The 23,635-nt window shown below is 30.3% G+C and overlaps 1 protein-coding gene across 3 annotated transcripts in view; it reads right to left on the bottom strand.

Moving 5' to 3' along the window:
- The window catches only part of LOC145271018 (uncharacterized), a 36,597-nt gene extending 17,390 nt beyond the window's left edge, over positions 1-19,207 (bottom strand). For 2 of the 3 annotated variants that reach the window (XR_013865656.1, XM_080126578.1), the window contains exon 1: positions 18,993-19,207. The gene's annotated coding sequence lies outside the window, so the exon portion shown is untranslated. Of the gene's footprint in view, positions 1-1,410; positions 1,500-18,992 lie in introns of all 3 variants that reach the window. The other variant, XM_080126579.1, reaches the window with a different exon arrangement.
- Between the last annotated feature and the right edge of the window lie 4,428 nt (positions 19,208-23,635).

Genomic DNA, 23,635 nt, shown 5'->3' with positions numbered 1-23,635 from the left:
AAATTTTAACTAGTTCATTGTGTTCCTCTTGTACTTGTGTTATAGAAATGTTCTAAAGTTACATTTAAATAACAATTTTCCATTGAGCAGAGGTTTGTCTTGCATTCTCAATTTGAAGTTAATTTTTTAAATTGAAGTAAAATAAAAGGCAGATCAAATGGGTCATTCTAACAGTTTCATTCAATTAAATTTGCGGATTTTGAAAAAATTACAAGTGTGGACGCCACTATACATATACATATATATATACATATATATATACATATATATATACACACACACACACACCAAGTTAAAGGTATTTGGGAAGGAAAACTCATGAATTAAAACAACGTTATTAAGGGTGCTCAATAAAAAAAGAGCAAAATATTGTTTACTTTGTAATATATATATATATATATATATATATATATATATATATATATATATGATAAAAGAAACAACCAAATTGTATGTTCATCAATGTTTCGTCTTTATTGTAAGACTTTTCTGGATAATTAAATTGAAGAAAATAAAATACCACGACAATATTTGAAAATCTATTTGTTGTGAAAAGTATGACTAAAATTACAAAATTCAAACTTGAATGGCTTTAAGACCAAAAGTAGCGTAGACATTTTTTTTATAAATACATATATTAAAGAAATTTAAATTCTTCATCAGAAAAATCCAGGTTTCTTTTATTTTCGTTGTATTGTGGTGATAATCCTGGGACATCTTCAGATGTTGTTGAAGTCTTGAATGTTCATTACAGTGTGTCAGTCAACAGTGTTAATGTCATATAATGTAGAAATTTGTGGGAATTGCATTTCACACACAGCGACCACATAGACACAAAACCTGTGACACATTATTCAAGCAATATAGTTTTTGCCACAATTTTGGGTCATTAGCAATTCATGCTTTATCTTCTTTCTCTTGCTTCTTCCTCACAGAACAATGCAGATGCACAAAAACAATGTTTCCCTATTTGCTACACACATGCAAGTACTCTTCATACCTTGATATGGTATGAAACCGTTTCTAACTATTGTATCCTTGCTGTAAATATTTCGTTGCATCGTGTATCTCGGAAGTCCTGTGGTAATCATTCTTGATTAGAGGAGCAAGAGACTTTTAAATCCTCTACAAATTCATTGTTTAAAACAAAAGAAAAAGAAACCAAAATTTTCCTGATGAATGTTATAATTCGAAATACTGAATGTTTTAATAAATAAATTTATTTATTAAAAAATTGTCTTCACTAACTGTTAAAGTTTGAATTTTGCATTCATATATCAACAGTGCTTAAAGAACAGTGAATTCTTTATATATATATATATATATATATATATATATATATATATATATATATATATATATATAGATAGATAGATAGATATTAGTATATAATAATTTTTAAATACCTACAGACACTAATGTTTCATCCTTTCCGGTATCATCAGTGCAGGGTGGCACGTTACTGCTGGTTGGGAGAACCTCAACCATGAGAAATATTGCTGAAATTTAGACATTTATTTTTTTTAACTGTCGTAACATCTGATGATTATAACATTATGATCTGCATGAGCGACCAACTTTCACTTCAACTTAAGTTCTTAAAGGGCTGACATTATTACTTTAATTATTTTCTAAATACCTATAGATAGTAATACACATGGACGATTAAACGGTTTGGATAATCACAGATTTCAAGGTAATTCTACTAAAATAGCCATATTTTTTAAACCAAAGAACTTCAAGTCTTCAAAATACTACTGTTTTGTTCAGAAATGAATATGTTTTCAAATAAATTAATAATTATGAATGTACATTATATATTTTAAGAGTTTTAAGCAAACAAAGTGATAAAAATGTGAATGTCATAAAATGGCGTTTTTTGCAAGGTTTTGTAATTTCTAAAGGCTCGTATCGCGATTGTATGAAGAATTTCGTCATGAAATATGAGAACCAATCAGAAGAGGTGTTAATCTTCTGTCAAGTGTCCAAAATATTTTTAACCATTTCTTTTTTGTCATGTTAAAAATAAGACTTTAATATGACGAGTATCGAACATTTTGAAAAAATTTCAAGTAAGTAAATCAATCTTTTTATTATCTTTATCATTAAAAGTATTATTGTATGTTGAGAAAGACCACGGTAATTAATAATAATTTAAAAGGACCTACCTGAAAAAAAAAAAAGTTTCTATTTCTCGAGTTTGGACAAATGAAGTTAGTATTAGCAGCAGCTGTAGTATTAGCAATAGCACAGTGTAAACAACACGCGTTCTTTAATTTTTATTCAAAAATGAATTAAGAAAAAAATGAAAATATGAATATAAATGTTCTTACATGTTTAATTAGAGCTATTTTGTTATCAGAATAACATTAGTTTAAGAACTATTCGGTTTTCAGAATCCCAACCAATTCAGCATTATGAATCCATTGCAATTTCTCAATTCAAAAAAAAAAAACTTCAACATGACGAGTTTGGAAAATTTGGAAAAAAAATTTCTTCAGACACCCACTGTTAAATAAATAAATCTTTTTATTACATTTATCCGTTAAAAATAAAAATGTAACCGGCTTTATCTCGTGGTACCAAATATGAATATAAAAAAATATGTTCTTACATATTTAGTTAGAATTCATATTATTAGTACATAATTAGCTTAACTAGAGCTATTCGGTTTTCAGAATATATAATTTTAAAGCAATACGGCGTTATTTTTAGACAAATTTTTAAAATATAGTTGAAAAACAAATATGTAACGTGTGCACTTTTATCCATTACATTAGTTTTTAACGGTGAATTGAACAGCGTTTTGTTTAAAAGAAAAAAAAATGTGAAATTCTTTTGCTTCATGTGTACGAACAGTACCCTCCTCTCCCAATTTTTTGTTTTGTTTATTTTTACAATTTTTTTCAGCGGATTATAATCGAATGGACACTAATCTACCCAATTATACAAAAAAATACAATTTGCTCAGTTTCTAGTCAAGTTCCTATTTACTTGCCTCCCCACGAGGACAGTTTTTAATGCGAGGAAAATCCAGCTTTCTGGAAAGGGTCAATCTGGATAGAGACAAACATGAAAATTGTCTCAGTCATGAAGGATTTCTCCTTCACTGACAGAGAACAGAAAAGCCGAAGTGTAGCATCAGAATACTACACTGTGATCTTGGCATGAAGTCCAGGTAGAGAAAAAAAAACGTCTTAAACTGGAAAGTTTAATGAAATAATGTGTCACTCGGACAAGAAATGTAATTGAAAATAAAAACCAAATTTATCAAAAATTTGTGAATGATTTAGCAAAAAATGTTTTCTGATATTTAAATAAGTGGGCAAAAATACTTAATATGTTTTCCAAACGTCACGTTTTCTGTTAGTGACGTCACTTGTTTTATCTTTCATAATTCTTGTAAAGTTTCACACCCCTTAAGAATTATGACAAACAAACAAAAATAAATTTCATATTTAAAAGTAATTTGATGTCCAAAATCTAAGACATAACGTTTTCAAAGGCCAATAATTATGACCAACTATTATGGGGGTCAAATGCCTTAAAAAAAGAAAAAAACTCCCTTAATCCTACCTCTAACCCTAGGTACGAATGGCAAGCCTCCTCCTCTTAAAACCTTTAGCCCTAACAATAACACTAAGTCTAAGTGGCAAGCTCCTCACCAAACAAAGTTTCTTGGGAAGCTTGTCTAAAAAAAAATCCTTCCTTAAAGAAAAGTGCACCATTTATCACCCATAAAAAATAAATTAGTCAGCTGTCCTAAAACGCTAGAATGGTCTCGAAATAGTGAATTATTTTACATTAAATTTATGTGAAACTAACCCCCACTCTAAATTCTAAAAGTGTTTTTGTTTTGTTTCTATCAAGTCTTCAGGATGTTCACACATAATTTTTCTTAGCTCTATCATTAACCCAAAATCAGAGTGGCAACTTCCCCACCCTCTCATAATTGCACAAAGACCATCTTAAAAACACACATAATCGTCTTCATAAAAAAAGGCACGCAGGATTTATCTCCGCTAGAAAAAAAATGGTTAACTGCCTTAAAACACTAAAATGGCTCAAAATGGGGAATCATTTTACATTAAATTCTAAAATAATACTTGTTTATCTTTCATGAAAGTTTTTTTAAGGTATTCACACGTAATTGCCTACAAAGGTAAAAATGCATATTTTGGAGAAGTGGTCAGATGGGATGGGGGGGTTAACGGAATGTATTAATCTACAATAATACCAAAGAAATATTGCAATATATTCATTTTTAAACAGTCCTAGATTTCGATTTCAGTTATTTGTTATAATGCATTACAATTCAGCTTTGAGTTCTTTAACTTCTTTTCTTTTAATCAATACATGGCATTTTTAAGGAATTGCAGCATATTTATGTGCATTTACTGCAGATTATTTGGAAACTATTAATTTTTGGAGATTTTCAGTAGCATATTCTAATTCCTAACACAAAAATACATTTATATGGTAAATTTCATTGCTTAATTTTCTGTTTTAACAAAGACTAGCGGGGGGGGGGGGTACCCGGCAATGCCCAGGTGTTTGGAGGTGTGTGTGGTGTTAAATAAAAAAGAACCCGGGGGCGGGGATCGAACCCAAAGCCCTGAGGTGAAGTTTGAAAATAAAATCGGCCAGCCAGTATGAGTTAGTGAAAGATGTTTGAATTTATTTAAGAACCAAATTGACAGGTGCGCGGCCGAAAGTCGTCGACCGTTATGACGACAACGTAGGTTTGTTTGTTATAAGCGAAGTAAAAAAAGAAAACAACGTTAACACTAAGTGGGGAAAAAAAACACAAAAAAAACTAACGTAAGGCAAATGGACGATGAAAACAGAAAAACGAACACGTGAAAAATGGCTTAAATAAGCCTGTTTCGATATTAAAATTTAAAAAATCAAAAAAAAACCATCTCACACCACAATTCAAACCCAAAACGTTTAGATAATGAAACAAGGCCCTGAGCTAACGCGACGTACATGAAATTTGTTCGGTTTTTCAACTATTTAAAGTAAATCAAGTCCATACGTCATCTGACGCGTAGAATCGGTCATTGTCACGAAAGGACCGTTTTTGTTTAATCCCCCTGTAGAAAATTGTCGATTTTAGGGTGAAAAAGTTAACGTTTTTGGCCAATTTTTCGATATTTTTCGAGCAAAGGATGGAGCTTCTATGTGATACCGAGTTTGTGAATTTTTGTTGTGTCTGTCGAAAGTTTTTAGCAGATATCCAAAAATACACACAAACATACATTTTCGCTTTTATATATATAGATATAGCATTTTTATTGAAAAAGTGTAAAAACCATGTGACAAAACGTGTATGGTTTTAAAGAGGGTAAAATATCCAAACGTGTGAGGCACAAAAATAGTCATAACTTCCTTAATTTTAATTGGATTTTAAAAATTTTAAAGATTTTTTTCTACTGAAATATTTTAAGCTATTTCAATTTTTTTTGTTCATGTGCATTGCTACTACAGACACTAGTGTTTCATCCTATAACATATCAGTTCTTACTCAGATCGGCACTTATGGTAACAATTAAAAGTAAAAAAAAAATATAGAAAAACTCTGTATGATGTATGCCCTCATTACAGAACGATGATGCCATATTCCAAAAATCATATAATTTGATTAAGTATTTTTTATTAAAAAAAATCAAATTTTACGACTAAGCAGGTTGGAGTCTTTTCGTCATCTATGATGAAATCCGATGAAAAAATAAATGGGGAAACAACTCAAATCGAGGTAAAAAAAAATCAGCCTTATGCTCAATAGTTTAGTAGTAGAATCATAAAATTTGATTTTCTTGAATAAGAAAAACTACTTGATCAATTTACATGATTTTTAGAATGTGCTATTGTGCCATATTTTAAATAGTATTTTCAAGTTAAATTCAAGTTTTATCTTTTTATATCAAATGGAAGTAAATGTTATCAATGGCATGATAAGTTTTTAGTATTTTTACTTACTTTAAAATGTTTATTCGGTTTGAAAAACAACTAGTTCGATACTAGTTGTTTTTCAAACCGAATAAACATGTAAGAACAAGAAAAAATGGTACCTAAATATTTGCAGTTTCGATAATGACTTAAGAATAAAATGAAAACAAAATATGGTGCTTATGCACTTATGTTACCATGCTATTTTTTACAATAGCATTTATAAGTTAAATTCAAGTTTACGATATTTTATTAAATTGTAAGTTGAAATTACAGAATAATTACAAAACATCCTCTCCTCACCATGATGTGAATGGCTTTCTAAATAATAACATTATTGTTTCAGCACAGTACAATAAGTGAATAAAAACCCCAAAATACCAAGAAACCCAATAAGTGTTACCTTTGTTTCAAACAGTATTTTGTTTATTTTTTTATTTTTAAGTCATTATCAAGACAAAGAATTTAGGTGTCAATTCGTGGCCATTTTTCTTTTCTCACCTAAGGCTCAACACTACTTCTTTTCAAAACAAATAAACGTTTTAAAGTGAGTAAAAACACTAAAAACTTATCTTGCCTTTGGTAGCATTTATTTGTCATATTTTTGGTTTTTGACCATGTTTTCATACCTCTGTGTATTCTAAAACAAACCCAAAATATATTTTTAATAACAGGAGCAGTGGTTCCTCTTTATTTTTTTATTTTCATCTTTTCTCATTTTTTCAATGGAATATTATCGAATGGACATTAGTTTACCATATTACCAAAAAAAATTTTATAAGTCAATATTTAAATATCTGTAGGGGTGCTCAGTTTCTAATACAACGTTCTAGTAAATCAATCACCCATTTTAGAACAACTTGATGTTTTTAGGCAAAATTTCACGAATTAAACCTTTTTTAAGATTATTTGGTGCTTGCGCACTAGGAACCTCCAACCGATTGTGAAGAACGAAGCAGAAAATCAGTGATTTGTGTTAACTATACAAATCAGTGATTTGTGTTAACTATACAAAATTTTTAATAAGTATGGAACAGGAGACGTGCTTTAAAGATTAAAAAAAATTTTTTTTTTGGAAACTGCAATTAATTAATCTTCGTTATAATTTTGTTAAGATTTACAGTTTAATGATTAATAATATATTTGTATATTAAGTCTATACTCCTATAAATTAGTTTTTTTTGTGTTTCTATTGTAATACATATATATATATATATATATATATATATAAACAGACAAGAACAAGTGAATTTATAGGAAGCCTGGAAAAATCACGGATTACAATAGAAAAATGCGAGCATGAAAAGTAATATGGTTAAGCTTAAACATGGAAAAGTAAAGGACTAGTTGTTAAAACTGGAAAAGAAAAGGACAAGATATTTTAGTAAAAAAACTAATAAATTTATAACATAAAATATTGCAGCATTAAGAAATTTTTTAAATTCAATTTATAACATTATATAATCTTAAACGTATTACTTTTCATGCTCGCATTTTTCTATTGTAATATATATATATATATATATATATATATATATATATAAATATATATATATATAACAACTATTTTTAATTATTCAGCTTGAAAAACTTGAAAAATACTGTAATTTTTATAAGCCTAAAGTTATTTTGTTTAGTTTTCATAGCATGAAATATTGGGGGGGGGGTAAAACACCTAAAAGAAATATTTTTCATACTTATAATATGTAAATTAATTTAAAAATGAATAAGCATAAAAAATTTCATGAAAATCTGACTATTAGTTTATTTTTGCTAGATTTTTTAAACATAGGTATGCTTACAGCTTCACAATGGTCACTACATAGAAACGTTTTAAAGCATCGATAAGGTAAACCTGATTTTAGTCTCGCATTTTCATTTTTTTCGTAAAAATTTTTTTGAAATATTAGCTATTTATTTGAAGCTTTTTCTTTTTAAAGAATACAAAAGTTAGGATGATAATCTTAAATTAGTTACAAAAGTTAGGATGATAATCTTAAATTAGTTGCATTGTATTACATATAGGGGGGGAAATCTATGGCACACATTGGAGGTACCTGTTGTGCATTTATTGAACTGCACTATTTTTAAATAGTATTTTCAAGTTTACTTAAAGTTTTACAGTATCCTTTTTTATTAAATTGTTGGGTGTAAAAAAATTATATGCAGTAATAATTGAAGTTATTTATAGTTGAAAGCAATTTTTATGGAAAATTGAGTAAAACCATATTTTCCTTAGACATTATAAAGTAGAGAGTGGGCGTTTATGCAAGGGATATAACTCCGACAAAAATATTTTAGATTACTTGTTCAAGGCTGCATTTTTTCTTGTCAATAGTGATAGAATTTTTTTTTTACTAAAAACACAACAATGTTATACGCAATGAATTTTCATAATTTTTTAATATATTATTCAACAATTAAGTATGTAATATTGCTTTTGCTTAAAACAATATATTTTTTTAAATATTGATGTGTTGACTATAGCTTAAAAAGCACCATATATATATATATATATATATATATATATATATATATATATATATACTAGCTGTGCGTTGCTGTGGCTCAAATTGGCACAATGGAAAAAGGTCCAAAATGAGAAAAAGCATGTTTCTTATAGGTTTAATTTTCAATTTCGTATGTGCACACAGTTTTTGTTGTTCCATTTTCTTAGCTGATATAGAGATTTTTTTGGTTTGCTGACTCTTGAAAACGTAACATAAATTGTCCATGTGAAAAAACAGTCAGTGTATAGCTGTAAGCCACACAATTGTAAAGATTGTTCCCTGAGCTTTGTTAATGATTATTGCAAATGACAATAAAATTGGAAAGTGCAATTTCCTAAAGTGTAATGATGTATCCGGTGGAATCATAGGAATGCATTGAATGAAGATACATTCACCTGTGAAAGGTCCTGTTAAGATTGTTGTTTCTATGATATCGTTTGTTAATATTTTTACTGCAAGCCATGTGCCATAGCAAAGCTTGGATTGGATTTCACAACATGATAATCGGTATGCCAATTTTCAGTTGCAGTACATGCAGTGGCATCCCTGGCAAATCTTGCTGTTGGATAATTAACCACTTTATCTGCTTCCGATGAATTTGTATTTGACTACCTCACTTGGAATTTTATGTTGAATAATAGCATTAAGTTCATGGACGTCTATGTATTGAGCTGCAAGCATAGCTCGCTCACTCAGTCAAGTGGAATCTGTATAATTAATTTGAATATCTGGAAAAACCTTGGTTAAAAACCAACTCTTTTTTTATGTAATAAAATTAAAGAAGTTAAGAGTCAAAAATTTTGCCCTTAACTTGGACCAGCCGGCACTTTTCTTTAACCAATTTCCCATAAGTGATGCAAAAATTTATGTTCAGATCGAGCAGTCTGCAACTGGACACACATATTTTGAGTTAAGTTTAATGTCTTCATATGGCACCAAAAAGTAGAGTATTTGAGGCAAGCATTTATTTCATCTGCTGCTGTTGATTTTTTTGAATTGCAGGTAACATTTGTCTGAAATCTCCTGCAAGCAATATTACTGCATTTCCAAATGGTCTGACATTACTATGCTAATCTTGCAAGGACCGACCAAGAGCCTCAAGTGATTTTTTGCATGCCATTGTGCATTCATCCCAAATAATGTTTGCATTTTTGCAATATTTTCCCCATACTGGATGTATTGGAGATGTTGAACATGAGATTTTTTAAAAATTGAATGTTTAATAGTAGTTTCTAAGTAAAATAAGTAGTTCTCCTACTTAGTAGCAAGGTCACAGGTATTCTACATGCAGCATGGGTTAAGGCTATGTCATTTTGTCACCGAATGGCTGCCAAAATCAATTTAATTAGAAAGGTTTTACCAGTTACTCCTGGTGCTATTCAAGGTAGCAGTAATTTCCAAATAACTTCTAATCTCACAGTCAGTAAATTAGGTGACTAAAATAGGATTTATCCATGTTTTGACAATGCCTGTAATTAATTTAGGAGCCTAAAATAGGATGAGGGATTGGATATGGACAGATAGAGAGGAAGATATATAGATAGAAAAGAGAAAGTGAGAGGGAAATAAAGAAAGAGAAGGAGATAAAGAGAGGGATTGAGAGATAGACAGAGAGAGGGAAGAGTTAGAAACAGAGAGGGAGCAAGACAGACGAAAAGAGAAGGGGAGAGAGAGGGAGTTAGAGAGAGGGAGTTAGAGAGAGAAAGAGGTTCAAAGAGAGATGGAGAGGGTGATATAGAGAGAAAGATAGATTGGGGGAGATGAATGGAGAGAGATATTAAGAGAGGAAGAGAGAGCGAGAGGGGGAGAGAAACAGAGGGTGAACTACACTTCACCGTTTATTTCCTCAATTAGTAGAGGAGAAATCCTTCAAAACTGAGGCAATTTTTATTTTTGTTAATATCCAGAGTACCCCTTTTTTCAGGAGCTAGATTTTCCACACATTAAAAACTGACCGGGTTATCTGTACTTTCACCTAACAATTGAATAAAGAAAAAGATATTGTAAAACTTGAATTTTACATGAAAATACTATTCTAAAAAATAGTATGGTGCGATAAGTGCATAAGCGCGACTTTATTTTAAATATTTATTTTCCAAAAGAATTGTTTGAATAAACATGACGTCAACAGCCGGAAAAAGCCGAGCGTTGCTGATGTAATAATAATATGAGAAAGAAGTTATAAAGTAAAATTTTAAATGTAGAAACAAAACATCAACAGAAAAAACACAAAAAACACCGTTCATTTGTATTTCTTATTAAATGTTTGTAGAAAATATCATTTTTTTTGTCAAATAAATAAATTTTAAGCAATTTTTGCAATAAATAATAGCAACTTCGTTAACTTTTACGACTTACCCCAGCATATTATACAACCTCCCCATGTTAAAAACGGCTTTCGGAATACCCCCCAACCTCCCCATGTTAAGAACGACTTTTGGGATTTGGGGGGAGGTTGTTTAATCCGAAAGCCGTTTTTAACATGGGGAGGTTAGGGTGTTTATAATACACTGGGGCAAGTCTTAAAAATTAACCAGCAACTTTCTTGTATTTTTTTATAGTTTAGAAAAAGTGAAACACATTTTTTTGTGTATTTTTTTGCAAGTATTTAAACAACAAACAAAACTGATGCAATATGCCGAATTCCGAAGAGTATTTTTTATTATTATTTTTTTATGCCACAGAGGAACATGTAAAGAAAAAGCAGGAAGGAAAAAAAACAAGTTAATGCAATTTTTTCTATAAAAAAAAACAAAGCAGGAAAAATGGTATACTTATTGATATGAAAAGTCACTGAATAATCGGAATAATGAAAGCAGATTCAATATAAACTGGAAGTATTTCCAGTAAGTAGCCTTGGCTGAAATTGGAACGGAAAGTAACAATGTCAAAAAAAGGTTTTTTAATATGGTAATATTTTTTACTTTTTAATATTTAAAAACACAGTTAGGTTAAATACTATCATCGTTACAAAATATAACCGCAAACAGATCTAGAGTTTTCTAGTTTAGGTAAGCCGAACAAACCAGATGTTCAAATTTTATATATATATATATATATATATATATATATGATCTTAGGCATTTGGACAATGTGAAAACATTGTTAATTCACTACCTGGCATGGCAGCAGCTAAATAGCGTAATGGTTAAAAGTGTCTCTGTAGTTTGCGGTTTGGATCCTGGCTGGAGGTAGTTGTTTGTCTAGCTGCACTGAGAAGTTGTGATACAGCAAAACAGCACTATATGTGGATATATAATAGAGAGAGAGAGAGAGAGAAATCAAGGTGGTCTCATCCTACTGAAAACTTATATGCAAAGTGTTACATTTTAGGAGTATTACCCCCACCGCCACCTGATGTTAAGAATGGCTTTTGGAATAAACACCCTCAACCTTCCCATGTTAAGAACGGTTTTCAAAATAAGCATATTTTGCAGGTAAGGCTACGGATACCATTATTCAAGTTTGCCACAGTGTTTGTTAGTTGTTTCTTTTTCTCATGACATGTTTCATCTGGAATAAATGCACTGGAGTTTATTCTTTTATTCTCATTATACATTACAGCCCCTGCTATCTAATAGGCCACACTAACCCACTTTTATTTGACACGTTAGGTGAAAACATAGAATAATCACATCAAATAATCAAATCCCCATGAGTTTATAGATACTAATGTCGTTATTTCGACACAATACATTTATTTTGGCCATGGGCACCATGGGCTAGTAATCCACTTACTGGGCCAGCAGTGGCTCCCACTAACAATCGTACTTTAATTGTTTTTTGACAGGGGGAGAGGATACTTCACTGAGCAACGTCGGTATACAGGTCCTGCTAGTTACTAATAAATAGTGATATTTACAACTAAAAATATTTATTCTAGAACTGTCCGTAAGAATGCAATTGGAAAAATCAATTGTAAAAGTGATATTCTTCTGAAGGTTGAAAGTAGTCGGAAACAATTATGATAAACTTTCAAAACTTTTTTCCAGTACTTATTCATCCTTTCTGGGCTCTTCCTGGAACACAACATCAACAGCTTGTCTGTCGTAACACAGCAATCAGCCAATTACAATGCCATGCCCCGAGTTTCAAATCGACCATTTTTTACATCCAAGTCAGGAAGAGTAGAGAAGATCTAAAGAAAAAAATGAATTTGACACAAAAAAAATGGGCCCAACACGCATCCAGACATCCGGATGCCATAATAGAATTTTATATCAACAGAGGAAACTATGGAAAGAAAAAACAAAAAATCAATAAAATGGGCAACCTACAGCCACGAGTGCATCCCAGCAAAAACTGGGAGCATAACAGATATCTATGGCTGGAGATGTGGCAATGTTAAATGTCAACGATGAACAACAATACAGACTGGGACTTTCTTTGCAAAATCACATCTGAAAATCGCATAATTAAGCCGATATACTTGTGAGTGTTCAAGATAGCAACAAATAAAAACCTCCAGCGCATGTGTGGGTTGGGATCGGCGCACACTATAATCAACTGGAAGAATTTCCTGTGAGACATTTGCCAAGATTATTTTTTTTACAAATCCCGGCAGATAAGAGGCCCAGGCCATACGGTGGAGACAGACAAGTCTATTTTCAACCAATGCAAACATAACATTGGTAAACACCAATCTGGGTCTTTAGTGGATATGACCATGCTGATAAGGAGGGTTTCTTGGTAAGCATACACTACAACCCAAAATGCAGAAACCCTTCTTCCACTAATAAAAAAATATATTCTGCCGGAAACCAGAGTCATATCAGACTGTTGGAAGGCAAAGTGGGAGGAGAGGGGTATCACCATTTAATGGTGATCCACAACCTTCACGTTGTAGATCCTGCATAAATGCAGACAACTATGAATATAGAAGGAGGCAAAACAACAAACAAGAATGCAAAACCAGGAGCTTTTGGACACATCTTTTAGAGTTTACGTGGAAGCAAAAATTTTGAAGTGGTCCGTTTGTCTCTATACTAACTCACATTGTCGGAAGCTACCCAGTTGGTGAAGAGCTTCCTTACATGTCCGCTACCTCTTCTCAATCCACTCTGCCATCGTCTGATGCGATCCAAAAGTCTGAGTGGAAAGCATCTTCCTAAAGAAATTTTCCTGGCATAAGATTCCTACTCCCAGTCAATCAGTACAACCCATTTTTGTTGTTGCATAAAAAAATACTTAAAAAACATTTCAAAAAACACTCTCAAACAAAAGTTTGTTTCAATTTTTTCATAAAATAAATGATACTTGAAAAAAATATATCAAAGACATTTGCTTAAAATTATTTATTAGACAAAAAAAAAGGTACTTATGCAGAGAGTGATCCGTGCTGAAATAATAACATTATTATTTTAAAAGCCATTCTAAACATGGAGAGGGGAAGGTGTTTTATACCTAATCTGTACTTTAACCTTACCGTGAAATAAAAAAGGGGGGGATTAATGATTGCTCAAGAGAGAGAGAGTGGTGTGCACTTACCTTGCTTACTAATTGGGGGGTCATTGGGGGATGTTTCATCTAAACCAAGGCCTGGTCCCTCTTGAAGGGATTCTTCACTTCAGGCTAACTTGTTGCACTCTAGGTGGAAACTTCTCATGCCTCCCCCCTCTACCCCCTGTTTTGTGTGTTGAAGTCAAACTCTCTCACCTTTGTTTCATACTGGAGTCACAAAGCAAATATGAGGATCCACTTAGTGATTTTTCCCCCGACAGTGACGTGCAAAGGGGGTTAGAGAAAATGTTCGGGGTGGAGTCGCTGGGAATAACAGAACAAGGATTAACAGATTATGATGAGCGGAAGATTGCACTCTTCCAACAATCCATTTTGTTTAAAGACAACAAGTATTACGTCCAGTTGCCCTGGGAGGAAGATAAAATATCGCATGTCCCCTCCAACCATGCTGTCGCCTTGCGCATATTAGAACATGTAGTGTGAAACCTGAAGAGAAAACAGCTTTCCCAGGATTATCTGCAGGTTTTTCAGCAGCAAGAACGGGAGGGTATAATAGAGATTTTTGTGCCTCCTCAGAGATTTAATGAATTTATTTGGATTCTGCATAGACCGGTTGTGAAATCGGACCCGACTACGACCACCAAAATTCGGTCAGTATTCAACTGTAACCTCAAGGTCGGGGACTCTCCATCTTTGAATGAAGCTACTTACCAGGGAGTAAACTTAACAAGTGACCTGTTGGATTTGCTACTCACTTTCCGCTCCAATAATCATGTTGTGTTGGCAGACATCAAGTAGGCCTTTTTGATGATCCGCCTGAAGCTGGAATCAGATAAGAACAGGTTCTGTTTTTTTTGAAGGACGGCAAACAACTATGTTGTTTTTTTGGGTTTGCTTCCAGTCCTTTTATCTTAAAGTATGTTCTCTGATATCATGCTGCGCAGTTTCCTATGGATAACTGCAGATTTATGATGGAAAATCGCTTTTACATAAATAATCTCATCATGTCTAGTGATAGTCTAGAGGAGTATTGTGGATTATACACTCTCTCTCGGGAGCAGTTACATCCAGGAGGCTTCGAACTACAGTCTTGCAATTCTGACCATGTAGGAATTCGAAGCAAGATGGAGGAGTATGGTACACTGAGTGTCCATGGCAGTGGTTGGGAAAAGGTACTTGGTTATCAGTACTGTCTTCTCTCCGACACCCTTCGATTGGCTGTGGTTAAGTGCAACCCTGATGCTTTTACTAAAAGACAAATTCTCAGGGAGACCGCGAGAGTCTATGATCCTTTATCATTGTGTTTGCCCGTTTTATTGCGAGGTCGTATTCTGCTAAGCAAGCTTTGGGAGAAAGGATTAGGGTGGGATGTGCTGGTTCCACCTGAATTTTTTTCCTTATGAAAGAAACTTTCTTCAGATCTCTCTGGATTGGGGACCATTTCCTTTCCCTGTAACGCACTCAGTGAGAGTGAACCTGGCGAACTCTTCCTGTGTTGTGATGCCTCCCCGGAAACTTATGGGTTCGCGGCATATGTGGTTCAGAAGTGTCGATCTTGTTTGGTATTTGCCAAAGCTAAGGTGGCTCCTTTGAAAAGGAAAACACTTCCTTCTCTGGACCTCATGGCTGTGTTCCTAGCTATGAAGTACCTGCTTACAATTCTAAGAAACTTTGGATGATTCACTCCTTCTGAGATTCACATGACCACAGATTCTCAAGTGATCCTCTCTTGGCTTATCTCGGGGACCATCGCAAGCAAGAACCTGTTTGCCTGAAATAGGCTAAAGGATATCAAGCAGATGAGCGTTGAATTAGAAGCCACAATCAGCTTGTATCCCTCATTTCGGTATATTTCAACGGCAGAGAACCCCGCCGATTTGATCACAAGGGGAATGATGCTGGAAAGGTTCAAAACCTGCTTCCAATTCTGGTGCTATGGTCCAGGTTGGTTGAGTGGCGGCACCACTCCATGAGCTACTGAAGACTTGCCATGCCTCAACAAACACAGCCAAGATATAGCTCATGCGTCTTGGAATGCTGCAATCCTCCATGGAGAGGAACCACCTGTTCTGCCCCTGGAAGGGTTCTCTTCATTTAATAAACTTTTAAGAGTGACTTCCTTAGTCCTGAAATTTATCAATCGCTTGCATTGGTTAGAAGTTGACAGTGAAAAACTGGCAGCAGTTTTGCTTATGCAGACGATGCAATGCCAGGTATATGCTGAAGAACTGGAGTTTTTGCTGGATCCCTCAGGCAAGATGGTACCTGGGTTGGTGCGGGACCTTGATTTGTTTATTAATGATGAAGGTTTAATCAGGTCAGGTGGCAGAATTGGTAGATCTCTCCACTTTAGCAGGGAGGTTAAACACCCTATTCTGTTGGCAAAGAGTCACCCGATTACCAAGCTTATCATAATGGATGTACATGCTAGGTGCCAGCACTTAGGGATTGCATCCACTTTAGCGGAACTGAGACATTGTGGCTACTGGGTGCCAAAAGGCAGACAGGCAGTGAAGACGATCCTTACTTTGTGCTCACTGTGCCGAAGGTACAATGCCAGACAGGTCTTGCCACGCAATGTAGCTAACTTGCCCGTATCCCGTATTGAACTGGAAGTTCCCTTCAAGCATACAGGAGTGGATTTCACCGGTCACCTTTGGGTTAGGCAAGGTGGTAAGGAGGTGAAAATGTATCTACTGATCTTCACGTCTCAGTGTCAAAGCTATACACATCGAAGTGGAACCTGACATGAGTGTGTTGGCCTTTCTGCAGGCATTGGTGCGGTTCACGAACCTGTATGGCATCGCGTCTACCATCTACAGTGATAATGCTAAAACTTTCATAGGAGGCGGTCGATTGTTTAAAAGGTTGATGCTTAACCATGATTACCAACAGAAGTTTGGCTCCTGTTCTATCAAGTTCTGCCCCATTCCACTTTACTCACCTTGGGTGGGAGGTGTTTGGGAGAGGAGTATCCAGACAATTAAGAATTGTCTTTACATGGTGGTTGGTAGAGGTGAGATGGATTATTTTTCTTTAATTACCATCATATCGGATATCCAAAGAGCTATCAATAACCACCCTCTGACATATCGAGAATCTACAGAGACAGAGTTAACATGTTTTTACGGCCTAATAAGAGTCCTGGGTTGCTTTTAGATCTGAACGAGGAGGATTTTGCCTCCCACCCAGCCAAGAAAGGCTGCTCAGAACCATGCAGGTTCGGTACCAGTGCCTGGAGAATTTCTGCACTTTATGGTATAATGTACCTGTTGAGCCTCCCCAGGGACGTTCTAGAGTGCCCTTCCAAAACAGATTAAAAGTTGGGGATGTGAGGAGTTCACATAAGCCTAGGCCATTTTGGGTTCTTGGGGTCATTTTGGAGATGTTTTACGGAGACGATGGGGTAGTCAGGTCAGGAAGGATAATGGAGGGGGAGATGCGGTGCGTATCCACTCATTAAAAAACCTATTTACCTTGAATTATCCTGATGGATCCATACCGGCATCTGTTGATAGGCCTGAGGATGGGATTAACGCTATTCCTCCTCAATCAACACCTGCCAACGAAGTAATTTGGCTTTGTCCTATATGCGGTTCTCCACAGGATGATCAGGACATGATTTGTTGCGACGGATGCGATGACTGGTGTCACTTCCAGTGTGTGGGAATCGAGTCTCCACCTCCTGCCAGAGAGAAATGATATTGTCCAAGTTGTGCACCCCGGAGATGGCAGCGAGATAGATCTAGCCTCCTCCCTGAATAATTAGTAACCAACAAAAAAAAAAATAACCAAAAAATTATACTAACAGGTTAACTTCCTTGAGTAAGTGCATGCCTTATATTTTTTGTTTTCCTTCATTTTCGTTTTTTTTTCTTTCCTGGGGAATTTGTGAAAAAAAAGTGGGGGATTAATGATTGTTCAAGAGAGGGAGATCATCGGTGTGCACTTACGTTGCTTATTAACCAAAAGATATTGCCTTGCTTTCTCTGCCTTTTTAAAGTTTTTTTCCCCAGGTCAGGTGGCAGTTAATCACATGACCTTTTGGTTATTTAAAAGGAGATTCTCTCCAGTTGTTCAACTTTTTTTTTTTTAATGCATTTGTGGCTGGTGCCGGAAAGCTACTCTTGATTACCTCAGCTTTGCTGGCTAGAAACTGTTAACAGATTGTCACGTCACGGAAGGGGGCAATTCTTCCGCAACTTAAGATAGGTGCACATTGCTTCCTTTCCTCGACTGAGCAGTCATTGGATTTTAAGGGAAAATTAATTTTTTTCACATTACAATTAAATTTTAAAAAAATATCATAAAACTTTAATTAAATGTGGAAATACGATTAAAAAATAGCACGGATCACTCTCTGCATTAGCACCAAAAGACATTTGCTAACAATTATTTGAAAAAAAAAAAAAAATCGCTTAAAAATTATTTATTTGATGCAAAAAAAAAGACACCTTTTCTTCACATAATTAATAAAATTAAAAATTATTTATTTGACGTAAAAAAAGACACCTTTTCTTCACATAATTAATAAAAATTAAAAATTATTTATTTGACGCAAAAAAAGACACCTTTTCTTCACATAATTAATAAAAATTAAAAATTATGGTACGTTTTTACTTCTTTTTTCTGTTTATTACATTGAAAATTTTACTGTTTTCTTTTACGTAATGTTGTTATGATTTCATCGGCAACACTCGGCATTATCTGGCTGTTGACGTCATGTTCAGGAGAAAACCGAGCGAAGTATCTCAATACGTCTGGTTCAAAAGGATGCACAAGTACCTTTTTTCCGTCATTTTTGCCCATACCTACTAAATAATAACGTTATTCTTTCAGCACGGTTCAATAAGTGCACTCACTAGTACCGAAATTCAGTCCAAATTCCCGAATCCGACAGAAACATTCCCAAGTCTGATAAGCTACACCAGAAGAAGGCCAGTGTTTACACCGAACAAAACGTGAAAATGACACTCAAGATGGGGACAGTAGTCCGATGAAGCTCAAATAACACGAATAATTGTAATTAATTGACAAACAAAGACATTTCAATGTAATTTATATACTTACGTTTTTCTCCTCTCGATCTTTTCGTTGCATAATTATTATATTAAAACAATGAAGAAATATAATAAAATGCATAATTTGTACTGAAAAAAAAAATGGACGCGCCTTTTTCAATCGCTGCATAATATTACCCGGAGAGTGTCAAAAAGGGAGATAATCAACGGAAACTAAATTAGCTAATTCCCCTTTTTGGAAACGGTGTTCGACTTACGGTCGTCTTTACAATATTCTTTCGGCTTACCATAAGTAATAAATCATATTACAGTAAATAATAAATGTCATTATTGTAAATAATAAATCATATTACAGTAAATAATAAATGTAATTATTGTAAATAATAAATCATATCACAGTAAATAATATATCATCTTACAGAAAATAATAAATGTCATTATTGTAAATAATGAATCATATTACAGTAAATAATAAATGTGATTATTGTAAATAATAAATCATATTACAGTAAATAATAAATGTGATTATTGTAAATAATGAATCATATTACAGTAAATAATAAATGTCATTATTGTAAATAACAAATCATATTACAGTAAATAATAAATGTCATTATTTTAAATAATAAATCATATTACAGTAAATAATAAATCATATTACAGTAAATAATAAATCATCTTACAGTAAATAATAAATGTCATTATTGTAAATAATAAATCATATTACAGTAAATAATAAATCATATTACAGTAAATAATAAATGTCATTATTGTAAATAATGAATCATATTACAGTAAATCATAAATCATATTACAGTAAATAATAAATCATCTTACAGTAAATAATAAATGTCATTATTGTAAATAATAAATCATATTACAGTAAATAATAAATGTCATTATTGTAAATAATGAATCCTATTACAGTAAATAATAAATGTCATTATTGTAAATAATGAATCATATTACAGTAAATAATAAATGTGATTATTGTAAATAATGAATCATATTAAAGTAAATAATAAATGTCATTATTGTAAATAAAAAATCATATTACAGTAAATAATAAATGTCATTATTGTAAATAATAAATCATATTACAGTAAATAATAAATCATATTACAGTAAATAATAAATCATCTTACAGTAAATAATAAATGTCATTATTGTAAATAATAAATCATATTACAGTAAATAATAAATCATATTACAGTAAATAATAAATGTCATTATTGTAAATAATGAATCATATTACAGTAAATCATAAATCATATTACAGTAAATAATAAATCATCTTACAGTAAATAATAAATGTCATTATTGTAAATAATAAATCATATTACAGTAAATAATAAATGTCATTATTGTAAATAATAAATCATATTACAGTAAATAATAAATGTCATTATTGTAAATAATGAATCATATTACAGTAAATAATAAATGTCATTATTGTAAATAATAAATCATATTACAGTAAATAATGAATCATATTACAGTAAATAATAAATCATATTACAGTAAATAATAAATGTGATTATTGTAAATAATAAATCATATTACAGTAAATAATAAATCATATTACAGTAAATAATGAATCATATTACAGTAAATAATAAATGTGATTATTGTAAATAATAAATCATATTACAGTAAATAATAAATGTCATTATTGTAAATAATGAATCATATTACAGTAAATAATAAATGTCATTATTGTAAATAATAAATCATATTACAGTAAATAATAAATCATATTACAGTAAATAATAAATCATATTACAGTAAATAATAAATGTCATTATTGTAAATAATAAATCATATTACAGTAAATAATAAATGTCATTATTGTAAATAATAAATCATATTACAGTAAATAATAAATCATATTACAGTAAATAATAAATCATCTTACAGTAAATAATAAATGTCATTATTGTAAATAATAAATCATATTATAGTAAATAATAAATGTCATTATTGTAAATAATGAATCATATTACAGTAAATCATAAATCATATTACAGTAAATAATAAATCATATTACAGTAAATAATAAATCATATTACAGTAAATAATAAATCATATTACAGTAAATAATAAATGTCATTATTGTAAATAATAAATCATATTACAGTAAATAATAAATGTCATTATTGTAAATAATGAATCATATTACAGTACATCATAAATCATATTACAGTAAATAATAAATCATCTTACAATAAATAATAAATGTCATTATTGTAAATAATAAATCATATTACAGTAAATAATAAATGTCATTATTGTAAATAATAAATCATATTACAGTAAATAATAAATGTCATTATTGTAAATAATGAATCATATTACAGTAAATAATAAATGTCATTATTGTAAATAATAAATCATATTACAGTAAATAATGAATCATATTACAGTAAATAATAAATCATATTACAGTAAATAATAAATGTGATTATTGTAAATAATAAATCATATTACAGTAAATAATAAATCATATTACAGTAAATAATGAATCATATTACAGTAAATAATAAATGTGATTATTGTAAATAATAAATCATATTACAGTAAATAATAAATGTCATTATTGTAAATAATGAATCATATTACAGTAAATAATAAATGTCATTATTGTAAATAATAAATCATATTACAGTAAATAATAAATCATATTACAGTAAATAATAAATCATATTACAGTAAATAATAAATGTCATTATTGTAAATAATAAATCATATTACAGTAAATAATAAATGTCATTATTGTAAATAATAAATCATATTACAGTAAATAATAAATCATATTACAGTAAATAATAAATCATCTTACAGTAAATAATAAATGTCATTATTGTAAATAATAAATCATATTACAGTAAATAATAAATCATCTTACAGTAAATAATAAATGTCATTATTGTAAATAATGAATCATATTACAGTAAATAATAAATCATATTACAGTAAATAATAAATGTCATTATTATAAATAATAAATCATATTACAGTAAATAATAAATCATATTACAGTAAATAATAAATCATATTACAGTAAATAATAAATGTCATTATTGTAAATAATAAATCATATTACAGTAAATAATAAATCATATTACAGGAAATAATAAATCATCTTACAGTAAATAATAAATGTCATTATTGTAAATAATAAATCATATTACAGTAAATAATAAATGTCATTATTGTAAATAATAAATCATATTACAGTAAATAATAAATGTCATTATTGTAAATAATAAATCATATTACAGTAAATAATAAATGTCATTATTGTAAACAATAAATCATATTACAGTAAATAATGAATCATATTACAGTAAATAATAAATCATATTACAGTAAATAATAAATGTGATTATTGTAAATAATAAATCATATTACAGTAAATAATAAATCATATTACAGTAAATAATAAATGTCATTATTGTAAATAATAAATCATATTACAGTAAATAATAAATCATCTTACAGTAAATAATAAATGTCATTATTGTAAATAATAAATCATATTACAGTAAATAATAAATGTGATTATTGTAAATAATAAATCATATTACAGTAAATAATAAATGTGATTATTGTAAATAATAAATCATATTACAGTAAATAATAAATCATATTACAGTAAATAATAAATCATCTTACAGTAAATAATAAATGTCATTATTGTAAATAATAAATCATATTACAGTGAATAATAAATGTCATTATTATAAATAATAAATCATATTACAGTAAATAATAAATGTCATTATTATAAATAATACATCATATTACAGTAAATAATAAATGTGATTATTGTAAATAATAAATCATATTACAGTAAATAATAAATCATATTACAGTAAATAATGAATCATATTACAGTAAATAATAAATGTGATTATTGTAAATAATAAATCATATTACAGTAAATAATAAATGTCATTATTGTAAATAATGAATCATATTACAGTAAATAATAAATGTCATTATTGTAAATAATAAATCATATTACAGTAAATAATAAATCATATTACAGTAAATAATAAATCATATTACAGTAAATAATAAATCCTATTACAGTAAATAATAAATCATCTTACAGTAAATAATAAATGTCATTATTGTAAATAATAAATCATATTACAGTAAATAATAAATCATATTACAGTAAATAATAAATCATATTACAGTAAATAATAAATCATATTACAGTAAATAATAAATGTCATTATTGTAAATAATAAATCATATTTCAGTAAATAATAAATGTCATTATTATAAATAATAAATCATATTACAGTAAATAATAAATGTCATTATTGTAAATAATGAATCATATTACAGTAAATAATAAATGTCATTATTGTAAATAATAAATCATATTACAGTAAATAATAAATGTCATTATTGTAAATAATAAATCATATTACAGTAAATAATAAATCATATTACAGTAAATAATAAATATCATTATTATAAATAATAAATCATATTACAGTAAATAATAAATGTCATTATTGTAAATAATGAATCATATTACAGTAAATAATAAATGTCATTATTGTAAATAATAAATCATATTACAGTAAATAATAAATATCATTATTGTAAATAATAAATCATATTACAGTAAATAATAAATGTCATTATTGTAAATAATAAATCATATTACAGTAA

Source organism: Euprymna scolopes, chromosome 46, assembly GCF_053919585.1.
Source record: "Euprymna scolopes isolate OS-2025 chromosome 46, ASM5391958v1, whole genome shotgun sequence".
NCBI lineage: Eukaryota > Metazoa > Mollusca > Cephalopoda > Sepiida > Sepiolidae > Euprymna > Euprymna scolopes.
Note: the sequence above shows the minus strand (reverse complement) of the source record. Positions and strands in the feature narration are given on the sequence as shown.